This window comes from Trichomycterus rosablanca, chromosome 7 (genome assembly GCF_030014385.1).
Source record: "Trichomycterus rosablanca isolate fTriRos1 chromosome 7, fTriRos1.hap1, whole genome shotgun sequence".
NCBI lineage: Eukaryota > Metazoa > Chordata > Actinopteri > Siluriformes > Trichomycteridae > Trichomycterus > Trichomycterus rosablanca.
In genome coordinates, this window is record NC_085994.1 from 14,781,446 (window position 1) to 14,796,057 (window position 14,612).

The window sequence follows — 14,612 nt, forward strand, 5'->3', positions numbered from 1 at the left end:
CTAATGATCTTAAGTGTAAGTCTATGGGAAAAAGGCATCATCTGAGCTTAAGTTGTTTACGTAGAAAAAAAGACAAAAAAGGACTGATGGTTTTAAATATAAGTCTATGGGTAAATATCTGAGGTTTGTTGTTACCCATATTTGCTCATGTTTACGTACAAAAAATGACTGATGATACCAATAGGAGCCAGTTGGTATGACAATGTGACTTACTAAGAAAATATAATTGTATTCATACAAATAAAAAACACACACAACACAAAAAGTCTTATGGTCAGACGAAAGTGTAAGTCTATGAGGTAAAGACACACGCTGCGTCCGAAATCGCATACTTACAGAGTACGTACTAGATTGGAGGAAGTACGCACTACTCGGCCGGTAAAAAAGTACATACTTTCAGTACAGAAGTGTGCAGTATGCACACAACACCGCTACGTACTACATCCGCCATCTTACCAACGTCAAGTGATGACGTGAGGATGTGATGACGTAATATCACCATAGTTACAGACTCATTACAAACCCCATTCGCCAAAATTTTGGATATTTATCGTCTTTTTGTTATTTATTCGTCTTTAAATTTTTTATTTTATTTATCTTACTTACACTTGTAAACAGAGGACTCTCCGTTTTCCGCCATCTTTCTTGTTTCTTATTCCGCTTCGAATGCCTACGCATCTCCAGTTGCATTATGGGATACATTCGCGGACCACAAGTGTGCATCGCTTGCATACTCAAACATGGCTGCCCAATAAGTAGGTCATCCGGGTACTTCTCGCGTACCTTTTTGTGTATACTATGTATTCGGACATACTAACCGCTCTCGTGTACTCATTTCGCGTACTATTGAGTATGGAAGTATGGGATTTCGGACGCAGCTATAGTTTAAGCTTTAGTTGTTACCCATATTTACTCATATTTGTGTAAAAAAAAAAAGAAAAAAGGACTAATGACGTCATGACAATAGGAATATAACAATGTGACTCACCAAGTACCTTTGATTATAATCATACAAATAAAAAAACACACACACAACACAAAAGGACTAATTATTTTAAATGTAGGTCTATGGTGAAAAGCTTCTGAGCTTTAGTTGTAACCCATTTTTACTCATATTCACATACAAAAAAAGATTAATGATCTTAAGTGTAAGTCTATGGGGAAAGCAATCGTCTAAGCCAGGGGTGGACAATTAAATTTTCCAAGGGGTCACATGGAAAACTGGGACTGTTAAGAGCCAGACCAATAGGGTGAACTTAATTCTGCTCAATATTAATTTGATCTCTTTATAAAAAAAGCAGTACATTGTTTAGTGAATTATAAATTGTAAATTGTATAGAGTACATTTTACAATCAGGCAATGAAAATGAGAAGCAGGCAGAATAAAAACATCAACATTATTTTATTACTTAATCAAATTTCTCGAATGCATTTTGTAAACAAAATGTGCAGGTTTTTTTATTAACTTTACACAAATTACTAATGCTGTTTTGTTTGGAGTCTAATTACATCATTTGCTGTTTTTCAGTCCTTTGTTATTGTACAGTATTCTTTTTGAAAATCACAAAGCTGATCTGGATGGCTCCAGTCCTGGATGTGTAAAAGTCCTTGTTTATTTTGCAGTTTAGCTATCAAAGCTTCAGATGTGACCTCTTCACATTATTCAAGTTCTTTTTTTCTCTGTGTGTTTAGGACCATAATGGCGATTTAAAGCCTAGATTTAAATTATGATCCTTGAGTAAGTTTATGTTGGGTTAAAAACTGTACCGTCTCTATCAATCACACTCAGTTTTGTTCGCCAACACATTACGGTGAAGCTGGATACACTCGCACACACGTAAATTGAAAGAAATAGCGGTCCCTTCAAAATAAAACAATCCGGTTATATTTTATGTGTGATGTGCATTCATTTATATATTTATTAAGGACAACCAAAGGGCCGGATGTGGGCCGTACAATGCCCAGGTGTGGTCTATGCTTTAGAACTGATCATTTTAAAAGCAAGTCTATGGGTAAACAACATCTGAGCTTTAGCTCTAACCTATATTTACTTTGCCTGTGCTGTGCTGACATACTATTTGACATTTTTACGAATAGGCTGACATATTTAAGCATATTCAAATACTAAAACTTGGAACTAACCAAAATGTGTACAGCAGCCATGACCTTTACCTAGGCTATGTTACCTAGGCTTTGTTTGTGTAAGGCAGGTACCATATATAACAACAAAAATAGTGCTTGTGTTGTAAAAAATTTAATCAGTGTTTTCCTATAAGAGTGGTATTTATTTTAAGGAATGTTTGATCTAATGGTGATTTCAGTTTCTGACTGCTGAATAGCTGGTTTGTATTGTATAGCTTGGTTAAACCTGTATGTACATTCGTACAGTCTGCTCAATAATGTCAGTGAAGTGATTAATCTATACATAGTTTTTTTCTCATCATCCTGTGTAACGAGTACCGTTGTACCTGAGTACATTTGTATTAGATGCTGCCTTACTTCAATTTCATTCTTTTAATGTAACTTTTTTTATATCTGGACCCGTGTTGGTTATTGGATTGGTTAACGTTGGCAAAACACTATTTGTCTTTCGTTGAGCAGAAAACACAACACTGTTCAGCAAATTATCCTAGTCGAGCTACAGGTGCTGCTTGTGCTGGAGGAACAAGATCTGTATTAACATAAGAAAACCTCAAGCTTATCAGCACCCCTGGATGCACAAACACACACACACACAGACACACACAGATATTCAGACGCTCTGTCTTTGTTAATGTCTTTGATGGATTAATCACCTAACAGGCGATCAATTACAGGATAATGGGTGAGCAGAGGTCTGTTAGACATTAATCCTGCCTCCCAGACAGCTCTCAGTGGTTTTAAAGTAGATGAAATTTAACACTGTGTGGGACATACACACACACACACACACACACAGAGTGACACTTAGTTCTATATTACTCTCATGAGAACTGAACTCTCACCTTTAGCCATCAGCAATTCCCACAAATATCTACATAGTAATAATACCCAACTCTGCATCACACACACACACCCTCATACAAACCCTCATGTGGGGCAACTCTAATTAATCAGACGGTAATAGAATTAAAGGAGTACATTCCACCATTATTACATTCCCCAAAATTACATTATTTATATAGAAAGAACCATCATCAAAAAGGACCACCTCCTTGTTCGTACACTCACTGTCCATTTTATCAGCTCCACTTACCATATAGAAGCACTTTGCAGTTCTACAATTGCTAACTGTAATCCATCTGTTTCTCTGCATGCTTTGGTCAGGACCCCCACAGGACCACCACAGAGCAGGTATTATTTAGTGTTAGTGTGTGTTGTGCTGGTATGAGTGGATCAGACACAGCAGCGCTGCTGGAGTTTTTAAATACCGTGTCCACTCACTGCCCACTCTATTAGACACTCCCACCTAGTTGGTCCACCCTGTAGATGTAAAGTCAGAGTCGATCGCTCATCTATTGCTGCTGTTTGAGTTGGTCATCTTCTAGACCTTCATCAGTGGTCACAGGACGCTACCCAGGACTATTCTCAGTCCAGCCATGACAGTGAGGTGCTTAAAAACTCCATCAGCGCTGCTGTGTCTCATCCACTCATACCAGCACAACACACACCACCATGTCAGTGTCACTGCAGTGCTGAGAATGTTCCACCACCCAAATAATACCTACTCTGTAGTGGTCCTGGAAGAGTCCTGACCATTGAAGACCAGGGTGAAAGCAGGCTAAAAAGGTATGTAGACAAACAGATAGACTACAGTCAGTAATTGTAGAATTATAAAATGCTTCTATATGGTAAGTGAGCTGATAAAATGGACAGTGAGTGTAGAAACAAGGAGGTGGTTTAATGTTATGGCTGATCAGTGTTTACATGTGTATAGTTCAATTAAGTTATTTTTCCGCATATCCCAGCTTGTTTGGAAGCTGGGGTCAGAGTGCAGGGTCAGTCATTGTACGATGCCCCTAAAGCCAAAAGGTTTAAGAGCCTTGCTCATAGGCCCAACAGTGGCAGAGGCAGGATTTGAACTCACATCTTAACTTTGAATTGATAGCTCAAAGCCCTACCCACTAAGCTACCACTGTCTCTAAACTTGCAAATACTCTCATAATGGAAAAATGGAGCAAGCACGACATCACAGAAGAAACAGACAGGTATAAGAGAGACAGTTCGATGAAGATAAAAGAGACTGTCAGGCAGTTAGACGGATAAGGCAAATGGAGAGGATGTGATGACCTGAGAAAGTGGTTTCAAACAGTGCTTTCTGAAGTAAAAGGAAATGCACCCGGATACACAAAGCTCTGAAACGCTTTTACTTTACACAACCTCTTTTGAGGAAGTTGCCAAACGTAATTATCTCCCCCGTTTTGTTTTTGTTTTTTGTTTTTTCTGCTCACTTTCTCCTCTCTTCTTTCTTAGTCTCTCAGTTTTTCTCAGCAGATGCTTCCTGCTGGTATAGTGATTAGTAAATCACCATCATGAGTGTTCAGCTCGCTGTAAACTCAGTCTAATTACAATTCAAAGTTCTGGAGCGCTGGCAGCAGACCTCGATTGCCGTCTGCAGCATCACTCTGTTCAAAATGTTTGTGCTTATTTGCCAGTTGACAAGCAAAAGATAAAGAACATGCATATCAATGTAGTTTTGGAATTTCACTACTTTTTATCTGCAAAGTTTGTTGTGGGTTTTCTAAATGTTAAATTTATTTAATTTGGTGGTGTACCATCTGATAATGTGTTGTCCTGTCCTTCTTTACTCATGTAGCCAACATGACAAGATCACGTCAGTATCAATATCAAGAAGATTCTGCCATTTCTCTCCATGGAAGCCACTCAGATTCTTGTCCAATCACGTGTAATCTCACAGCTGGACTACTGCACCTCGCTCCTGGCAAGTGTTCCCATGTCCACTATTAAACCCCTGCAACTAATTCAAAATGCAGCTTCCCGTTTTTAACCAACCCAAACAGTGCCACATCACCCAACTGATGTGTTCTCTTCACTGGCTTCTCGTAGCTTCTCGCATATAGTTTAAAACAATAATGCTTGCCCACAAAGGTGAACCATTTATGATCTACCTTAAAGAAGTCCCTGTGCCATGAATGGATAAAGCTGGTGACTTCTCTTTTTCCATATAAACATTGTCCAGAGTCAAGCCAGCTAAACATCCAACACACACATGGTTGAGGAAAACCTACTGATATCTTGTGCAGCTTTTTTCTGGATGATCAGATCAAGTCCAACAATCACCAAAACAGGAAACATGTTATAAATTAGAAGTTGCTGAAACATGGATGACAGTCCACAGTCAACTGAGTTTGACAACATCATGGACTTAAATTTTTAACTGGCCTTGTGTAGCATTTTTATGCATTCCAAATAAAGGATGTTAATTTTTTAACCTGTCTGAATAATTCATTATTTATTTATTTATTTACTTATGTATTCATTTATTTATTTATTTATTCATTTATTTGTTCATTTATTTATTTATTTTGTTTTATTTCTAACTGGCTTTGTGCATCATTTTTATGCATTTTAAATAAATGATGTTAATTTTTTACCTGTCTAAATATCCCAGAGGCATTATTTATTTTTTTCTTATTTATTTAATTAATTATTTATTTATTATTTTGTTTTATTTTTAACTGGCTTTGGGCAGCATTTTTATGCATTCCAAAAAAAGGATGTTAATTTTTTAACCTGTCATTATTTATTAATTTATATACGTAGAATCTTTATTTATACAGAATCAGGAGCCCAACACTAGCTGCCCGAGGTCTGGGTCGTATATCATGCCTTATAGTGCACCACACATTTTTAAGGGGAGAGCGGTCTGTATTTATTTATATAGAATGAGGCCCAACAATGGCAAGTTAGCAGTGCTGGGGCTTGAACCAGAGACCTTCCGAAAACTTAATACAGTGCTTTGAGCTAACTGTTAACTCAACACTGCGCTCACAAACACTGTGGGTGTTAACAGAGCAGATTTATATGTGTGGTCTGCTATGACCTGCCCCCATGAAACTGTAGAATAGGCTGTCACATAAATGGCCCAAATCTAGCAGCCGCTTCAGGGGAGTTTAATATCTGCTATTACTGGTGTCCTACTCACAACTTTCTCTTGAGGCGTCGTTTTTGCAGGCTTTAAAAAAAGAATTATTAGTCTGGCAGCCTAAATCTGTCAAAAAACTTCTCGCTGTAAATTAAAAGTCAATCCACATAGACAACCTTTGTCCCATAATGCTCAGCAACTTGTTAAGAGCAGAGAGAGACGAGTGATGCCTGCCGACAGACACGAGGGACTGCTACCATCTACAGAACAGCTAAACCTCTCATTTCAGCATCCGTAGGACTGAATTAGCATGCACATGGTCCAATTTACACGTACGGTTGTGAAATAGTCCCTTCAGTGCTGCAAACAGGGCAGTATGGTGGCTTAACAAATAGTTCTGGTACTGCACATACTCAGGAACCCAGGGTAAATCTTGCCCCTAATTGCCTCGCTGTGTGGTTTTTCGACATCCTCTAAGTGTTTGTGTAGGTTTCCACTTGGTACTTTGGTTTCTTCCTATATACCAAAAGAGTGCCAGGTTTAATTTTGCTTTTCAACATCAGTAGGCTCCTGTTTCACTATGACTTTGACCAGGATAAGTAGAATAGTTAGAAATGCAGCAAACACTCTTGCGGCAGTGAATTGCCCTAATTTGACATTGCAGACATTTATAGGACTTGTCAAGGTGATCACTAATTTGTTTCCATTTAGGAACTGCTCAGTCCTGGTCAAGGTCATGGTGGGTTTGGAGCCAGTCTCAGAAACACTAGATGCAGGAAGAAATACAGGTCAGGTCAACAACAGGTAACTTGCTCATGTCTAAGTCCAATTTAGAGCATCCAATGTCACCTGATGACTTGTTTTTGGAAGGTGAGAGGATGTATGTACAGAAAACTCACATGGATCAAAAGAACATGCCAAACTCAACACATAACATCATTAAAGGAAACGATCTACCTAAGCAAGTTCACTGTTTTGCCCTATTAAGTGTTGATTTGTGTAAATGACTGAGTAAATATGTTATGCCTTTCCTATTCTTGCTTGATATACTACCTCACCTGCTCAACAGCCTGAGGTCCAGGTCGTATATTGTGCTTTATAGTGCGCCACACATTTTTAATGGGAGACCGGTCTGGCCTGTCAACTGTGCATTACTCTTAAACTGTTGCTAAGCTGTTTTCCCAAAGTGGTGAACCTTGACCTTGCTTATAAATGATTAAGCCTACCTAATACTGTAACGTTACCTGTAACGCAACATTAACTTCACACTTAATTAATATTTTATCTGATCATTTTTACTTATGCACACAGTTTACAAGTAATCTCCTGGCTGCGTCCCAAACCACATCCTTTGTCCTAGATACTGCATAGCTGATAATAGTGCAGTGGTAAAACACACTAGTCCATCAGTGCTGAGACCTACTGGCTGACCAGGCACCCACACGCAGACTTGTTTGGCTAATGTGTGGTGGGTTGGAGGGCCGGAGGGAGTCCTCATCACTGCTGATCATAACTACGGCCTCTGGTGGCTGGCGGATGGTGCCTGGACAGAGACGTGACTCTCAGTACAAGATTCTGATCCCTGTGTGAACCCGCCTTGTGCAGGTGAAAAGAAGTGGTCAGCAACTGCACACATGTGAAAGGGGGTGTGTGTTAGGTAGGTCAGAGTAGGGGTCTGCAGCAGTGAAGAAGAGATATAACCAAGGTAATTGGATACAACAAGATTGGGAGAAAAAGGGAAAATGCATAAATAGTACAATAAAGAGTACACTAATAAGACTCCCTGTTTAATACAGTGGTGCAGGATTTGAGACACAGTTGCTTCAAACACTGTCATTTATATTTATGTCATTTAGTGGACGCTTTTATCAAAAGCAACTTACAGTTGTGACAGTATGCAATCTAAGCAACTGAGGGTTAGGGGCCTTGCTCAAGGGCCCAACAGTGGCAACCTGGCAAAAGTTGGGCTTGAACAGGCAACCTTCTGATTACTAGTCCACTACCTTAACCACTAGGATAAAGCTGCCCTAACTTTCTTAACTTTAAGCTCCACTTTCCGGGGGCATAGACTAAGTTTGTTTCCCTTCCTGATGAATATTTGTTCCCACCCATCTCTCCAATCAAAATCATCCAACAGATTCACTAGACTTTAATCTCAACAGAGTAAAAGTCTGACCCAATAAGAGTAATTTGGCTCTGAAGCTGGTAAGCTAACATAGTAACTCAGCAGTGCAAACAGTAACTTAACATTGTATATGTTAATTTAAGATTATAATGTATTGTAAGTATACGTTTTTTTTTTTTTTCCTTAGGACTAATTTCATTAACCTTTAGAGTAAATTTAACACCCTAGATCAGGCCGGATTTTATACGGCCCGCATCTTTTGTCTTAAATTGCATTACTTGTGGCCCGCCAGCACAGTCAAACAGAAAAAAATATATTGTCTCTGTCTGATGAAAAACACGTATCTCCACTTTAAGCGGTTTTACATGTGTTGATTGTGGGTATAAATCTCTGTCTGTCCATAGCAGCGAATATCAAAATGACCAATAAAAAGATGAAAATCACACATTCTCTTTAACAAGTATCTCCACTGGCTGCTAGACCTGTCCATCAAAACCGTACATCTCCGCCTCCTTCCTCTCGGTACTGTTTGAGAAGAAGTGAAACTTGTTTGCTGCTTGATGTTTGATCTCTACAGTTTATTCAGGTTATTCAATCATATGGTTTATATTTGTGATGTTTGTATCTGATATTTATATGGACTAAGTTTTTACACGGACTGTATTAATTAACACAATTGAACTTTTTTGTAGCTACAGGCAATAACTTGATTTACAAAGTAAAGATATTGTCTGGTAACTTGACTGTTTCAGGTATTTACAGGTATTAAATGGTAATTTAGAACAGTATTTCCCAGTCTTGTTTCTTCACAACACAGTATTAAAGGTTTTCTTAATAGATCTATGAAATAATCGTATCTGTGTTTTGATGCTTTATTGATGCCTAATATTAGATTAAAATATTTTGAAAAGCATGATTTCTGAGTTAGCCAGATAAGCAAAATGTCAAGGATTGTTCAATATGAACGTCTTTTTTTCTCTTTTGTCTTATGGTTATGTATGCCAGGAAATACTCCAAAGGTAGCCATGCATTGTTATAGTTTAAACCCAAACCATGTTTGGCACATGAATGCTTACATTTGGTTATTGTTCACTGTGTGAAAATAAAATTATTAAATAACAGCGTATTATATGCATATTTTATTGTTTAAAATAAAGTCATCAGGGACTGTTGGCCCTCGGGCACTTTGTAGATGTTATGTTTCACACTGTATTATGAAATGAATATTCTAGGTGTTAAGCATTACAGCTCTTAACTCATCTAAACAGATATTGACATTTTAAGCAATAATTCCACATAAGCTGTACTGTATATATGGGATATGGGATTTTTTTACTATCATCATTGGGAAAGTTGTGAACCTTGACCTATTCTTGCTTGTAAAGGATGCTTTTCATTAAAGTCCCCTTTAAACCCATTATTATAGCATTACCTGCTACCAATTTACTTTTTTTTTGTAAATGGTTTCAAAACAGGTGTTTCGCCCATCCAACAAGCTTACCAACTTTTTTGAATGGTATTTTAGGCATAGAATTACAATAATCAATAAATACAGTAATCAAGGTTTTCAATTACTTCTACAAGACACTTTACAAATCACAGCTTTCTGTTATTAACATCTTAGATTTAAATTTGGCATTTTAAATTATTGCAGTTATTTTACACAATTTTTTTTTCTTAGGAGTAATTTCAGAACCTTTACCTACTCTAAAAATTATATATATAGGTATAAATTCAGCGCAGTAAAACTACATTTCAAACCTTAGATGTTAATTCAGCCAAAATAGATATTATTCATACTGAAGACAATGGTGTTAATTTAACCCTATTGGTCCTAGGCACTCAAGTCTTAACCATAATTCCTAGGCTGATCATATATTTTCACTGGTTGGCCAGTTTGTCATTACATCTGGCCCTTATTTAAAGCAAGGACAGAAAGACTGTGGAAGGTTACATGTAATGCTGTGATACGAGTTAATTTAAACCATATGGTTATTCAGCAGTGCAGGTGACTAGGTGACTGTGGTAGATTTCATCACAAAGTACTTCAACAATGTAGATAACGGTAGGTGGTTCCGATGTTCATTTAGATGGTCAGTGTGTTGCATAGATTTAAAGTCAAAATGACCTGTTTTCAACCTAATGTTGGCATGCTTTTCTTGTGAGCACTTCTGGTTGTCCTCCACTTTATACCAGTAGGTGGACTGGCTGTTCTAGATTTCCCTTAGGTGTGAGCATGTAAGTGAGTGCATTAATTGAGTATGTTCATTATGATTGACTGGCATATTGATTTCAGGTTGTTTTTCTGCCAATCAAGTTCTCCCATGTATTTACACAATCAGGTTGTGTTTTCATTTTTAATCATACTTATTTGTAGGCTGCATAAAGTTTCAGAGATGTGATGTGTGGGTCAAACGAGGGTCCTAATTATTTGTTTAAATTATACTCCAGGACACCCAAAGAGGATGGGTCCCTGTTGAGCCAGGTTGCTCTCAAGGTTTCTTTCTTGTGATTTTAAGGGAGTTTTTTTTTATTTATTTGCCATTGCTGTTCTCAGCTTGCTCAGACAGAGAGAAAGAGAGCGAGCAAGCGAAGAAGTGTTTTGTATTATTTACAATTCACCACAGAGCTATTATTGGGTTATTTGCCACGTTTTCGGTGGTGTATATGCATTAGTTATTGCAGTGCATAAGCGAATAGATTCGAAAGCATATGCAAGCTTATGGGGTCAGGTCAGGTGAGGAATAATCACATCAAAATAATGCTCCAGGAAATAATATTTCCTTAGTTTTGAATAATTTTTCTATTATTTGGGAAAGTTATTCTTAAGTGGGTGTAGACAATCTATTACAAAGACCATTCCTAAGTCACTGCTGCTTAATAAAAAAGAAGAAAAGGAAATCCAACATCCAAGCAATAAAGACAAGGATGCTCAGAGCTGGCACCACCATGCCACTAAAAAGTGCAACATTACAGTATAGTATCGGTCATATGTAATGTCCTGATTGGCCAGTAAAATGATTCCAAACCTGTTTAATACAGTATGTATTACCGAAGTTACCCAAATATTTGTTTAAATTATACTCCAGGCCACCCAAGAAGGATGGGTCCCTGTTGAGCCTGGTTGCTCTCAAGATTTCTTCTTTTTAAGGGAGTTTTCCTTGCCACTGTTGCCCTCGGCTTGCTCAGCATGGGTTTTTTTAGTCTGATAATCAGTAAAGTTGGTTTGAGACAGCGTCTATTGCAAAATGCGCTATACAAATAAATTTAACTCGACTTAATTAGATTAGATTAGATTAGATTAGATTAGATTAAACTTTATTGTCATTACACATGTACAAGTACAAGGCAACGAAATGCAGTACTTCATAATACTTAATAATAATTCATAATAATAATACTTCATAATTGTATATATACACACACACACACACACACACACACACACACACATATATATATATATATATACAGGGGTTGGACAAAATAACTGAAACACCTGTCATTTTAGTGTGGGAGGTTTCATGGCTAAATTGGACCAGTCTGGTGGCCAATCTTCATTAATTGCACATTGCACCAGTAAGAGCAGAGTGTGAAGGTTCAATTAGCAGGGTAAGAGCACAGTTTTGCTCAAAATATTGCAATGCACACAACATTATGGGTGACATACCAGAGTTCAAAAGAGGACAAATTGTTGGTGCACGTCTTGCTGGCGCATCTGTGACCAAGACAGCAAGTCTTTGTGATGTATCAAGAGCCACGGTATCCAGGGTAATGTCAGCATACCACCAAGAAGGACAAACCACATCCAACAGGATTAACTGTGGACGCAAGAGGAAGCTGTCTGAAAGGGATGTTCGGGTGCTAACCCGGATTGTATCCAAAAAACATAAAACCACGGCTGCCCAAATCACGGCAGAATTAAATGTGCACCTCAACTCTCCTGTTTCCACCAGAACTGTCCGTCGGGAGCTCCACAGGGTCAATATACACGGCCGGGCTGCTATAGCCAAACCTTTGGTCACTCGTGCCAATGCCAAACGTCGGTTTCAATGGTGCAAGGAGCGCAAATCTTGGGCTGTGGACAATGTGAAACATGTATTGTTCTCTGATGAGTCCACCTTTACTGTTTTCCCCACATCCGGGAGAGTTACGGTGTGGAGAAGCCCCAAAGAAGCGTACCACCCAGACTGTTGCATGCCCAGAGTGAAGCATGGGGGTGGATCAGTGAGGGTTTGGGCTGCCATATCATGGCATTCCCTTGGCCCAATACTTGTGCTAGATGGGCGCGTCACTGCCAAGGACTACCGAACCATTCTGGAGGACCATGTGCATCCAATGGCGGTGCCGTGTATCAGGATGACAATGCACCAATACACACAGCAAGACTGGTGAAAGATTGGTTTGATGAACATGAAAGTGAAGTTGAACATCTCCCATGGCCTGCACAGTCACCAGATCTAAATATTAATATAGCCACTTTGGGGTGTTTTGGAGAAGCGAGTCAGGAAACGTTTTCCTCCACCAGCATCACTTAGTGACCTGGCCACTATCCTGCAAGAAGAATGGCTTAAAATCCCTCTGACCACTGTGCAGGACTTGTATATGTCATTTCCAAGACGAATTGACGCTGTATTGGCCGCAAAAGGAGGCCCTACACCATACTAATAAATTATTGTGGTCTAAAACCAGGTGTTTCAGTTATTTTGTCCAACCCCTGTATATATATATATATATATATATATATAGTGGTGTAGTTACATATGCAGTTACATATGAAGCACTTTAGATTTTAGATTTTGCCTAAGTAAGTAAAAAAGTATAAAATAAATAAATAGAGAAACAAAAAACAAATATTTGTGTGCCTTACCTGTTGGTGCGGCGCTTGTATTTATTCCTGTATAAAGTCCTCTCTCATTGCCGGTCCATTATCGGACTGAATACGCGCTCTGGTATCCTGTATCTCTGCCCAGCACCAGGCTCGGGCCATCCACTCCACTGCGCGCTTTCTGATCCCCTGTCCCTCTGAAATGTACCCACAAACAATCGGATTATCGTGCACTACCCGAAAAAACTCCGACCTGGTCCTCTCAGACGCATCGGAAAAGTCAGCGCTGGATGCGTGTCGGCTGCGCGCCTGCGGAAAAGTTGCGCTTGGCGCTGCGCTCTCGGCTGGATGTTTCTCAGAAACTTGGCATCAGAGCTTCTCGGGCTGGTTAGATGAATTAAATCCTCGGTACAGTTTGTATTGTGCGCAGTGCTGTGCGATATTCTCCTGCTGTGAGTCTGAGAGAAAAGGCAGAGGTGAGATCCGATTACGTCTAACACGTTAGGACTGGAGAGGGTGGAAGGTCTGACTAAAGTGAAGCTCTGTGCCACTGTCTCTCTCTGTACTGATCTCCACCTAGTCTGTACCGACTGATGCTGACGGTCCTCTAGCGCCCCCCAGCGGCGGGAACATTACTGACGTGCAGGCTGACTTGTATAGATACCTGCGGGTGGGTCGAGTTGAGAAAAGGTAGAGATTTTATCATCAGAATATCATCAGGCATTTAGTTTCACTAACTGCTTCATCCTAAACAGGGTCTCAGTAGGTCACAAAACAGTACAAACACAAAAAAAACCCTGGATGTAGGGGTTACCTGATACTGTCAGGAAATCCATGCTAGAACCAAAAGAATATGCAAACCTTTTAGGAGTTGAAGTGTGGGCACTGCACATCACGAGGGTTTCTGGTATCCCACCTCGGTGTAATGCCTGCGTTTTCCTTTTAACTTCCAAAAACAAGCAGAAGGTAAATTGGTTGCAATACATTCGCTCCAGGCGTGTGTATGTGTGTGATGCCTTCTAATGTTTTGGTGCCCTAACTATGGTATGTTCCACAATGTGCTCACATGTGCTCTCTGTTAGGCAATACTTGATCTACAGTCAGTTTCCTTTATGAGTTTGGCATGTTTTTTCCCACAGCTGCTTTCCTTTCACTTCACAGAAACTGTAAATTGCCCATGAGAGAGAGAGAGTGAGTGAGCAAGCAAGCAAGCAAGGAGGATTCTGGTGCTTATTGTATTATTTAGAATTCACCACAGAGCTATTATTGTGTTATTTGCCACATTTTTGGTCGTGTATATGAATTAGTTATCTCGGCGCATAAGCAAGTAGATTCTAAAGCATATGCAAGCTTATGGGGTCAGTTTGGGTGAGAAATAATCACACCAAAATAATGCTCCAGGAAACAATGTTTAGCTTAGAATTATTATTGGATTATTTGTGGAAGTTATTCTTAAATGCCTGTGGATCATTTATTCAGAATAACATTCCTAAGTCACTGCTGCATCCTAAAAAGGAAGAAAGAGAAAAGTGAACCACCAACATCCAAGCAATAAAGACAAGAATGCACCGAGC

At 39.1% G+C, this 14,612-nt stretch overlaps 1 protein-coding gene across 1 annotated transcript in view; it reads right to left on the minus strand.

The window, feature by feature from the left end:
• The window catches only part of tafa3b (TAFA chemokine like family member 3b), a 208,692-nt gene extending 195,344 nt beyond the window's left edge, over window positions 1-13,348 (minus strand). Inside the window, exon 1 of the mRNA XM_062998428.1 lies at window positions 13,081-13,348. The gene's annotated coding sequence lies outside the window, so the exon portion shown is untranslated. The remainder of the gene's footprint in view (window positions 1-13,080) is intronic.
• Between the last annotated feature and the right edge of the window lie 1,264 nt (window positions 13,349-14,612).